Here is a 1,392-nt window from a genome sequence, read left to right as displayed (position 1 = left end):
GCCTCAGCCTCCCGAGTAGCTGGGATTACAGGCATGCACCACCATGCCCGGCTAATTTTTATAATTTTAGTAGAGATGGGGTGTCACCATGTTGGCCAGGCTGGTCTCGAACTCCTGACCTCGTGATCTGCCCGCCTCGGCCTCCCAAAGTGCTGGGATTACAGGTCTCATTTATTTTTTTACGAAATTATTTACATCATCATGAACTCAGCGATTCTGATTTTATCCTATAGGGAATGATCCATTAGTAGTACTTAATACTTTGTTGCCCACGTTGTCTAATATTTGGCTACTGGGAGTCCCTTCATGTTGGCTCCTGTATCCTTTCAATATGTCCTCATCACTCTTTGAGCACTTAATTTCTGGCACCACAAGATATTCCAGGCTCATCTTTTACTTTTCCTGCCCTAGCCTTGGAATCAGCCATTTTTACAAAGAGCTCTGGGTTTTTTGTTTGTTTTTGGTTTTTTTTCTGTTTAAATTATAAACGCTGATGCTATTATAAAAAATGGTGGCACGCACTTTTTATTTTCTTTAATCAGAAAAATAAGCCCTGCGCTTCTGGGATGGAGGCCCCAGGTGAGCACCGGAGGAAGGGGCCTGGGTGGGCAGGGAGCAAGGGGACCAGGGACCACAGCAGATGCTGCACCAGGAGCTCTGGTTTCTTATATTGGAGAATGGTATTATTAGAAACCAAGCTCTGGGCAGTAGTTATAACATTTAAATTATGATGTAAAAATTAACAGTGTCTTATAATAAGCTTTTTAAGAGTAACTGTATTTTTAAAACTAAGGTTAAAAGCTTAAATAATGCACCCTATCATTATTTAGTATGTGTATGTTGAAATTTGTATATTTAAATGTGTATATATTGAGGTATATTCAATAAATTCTTTTAGAAAAAGAGAAACATATGTACAATAAAGAAAACTAGTAGCTCATCAATAAAAATACTGAGACTGTATTGAATATACAGTTTTTTCTTGATGTAAGACAATAAAGAATTTACTTTCTAAGGTGGTGGATATACCAATTACACTGATTTGATCTTTACAAATTATATGAATGGGCCAGGCACGGTGGCTCATGCCTGCAATCCCAGCACTTTGGGAGGCTGAGGCGGGTGGATCACCTGAGGTCAGGAGTTCGAGACCAGCTTGGCCAACACGGTGAAACCCCGTCTCAAAATACAAAAAATTAGCTGGGTGTGGTGGTGGGTACCTGTAATCCCAGCTACTCGGGAGGCTGAGGCATGAGAATCGCTTGAACCTGGGAGGCAGAGGTTGCAGTGAGCCGAGATTGCCCCATTGCACTCCAGCCTGGGTGACAAGAGCGAAAACTCCACCAAAAACAAACAAACAAACAAACAAAAAAACCCTCCAAAGAAAACAAA

Source organism: Mandrillus leucophaeus, unplaced genomic scaffold (assembly GCF_000951045.1).
Source record: "Mandrillus leucophaeus isolate KB7577 unplaced genomic scaffold, Mleu.le_1.0 Scaffold659, whole genome shotgun sequence".
NCBI lineage: Eukaryota > Metazoa > Chordata > Mammalia > Primates > Cercopithecidae > Mandrillus > Mandrillus leucophaeus.
This window is presented reverse-complemented; position numbering follows the sequence as displayed.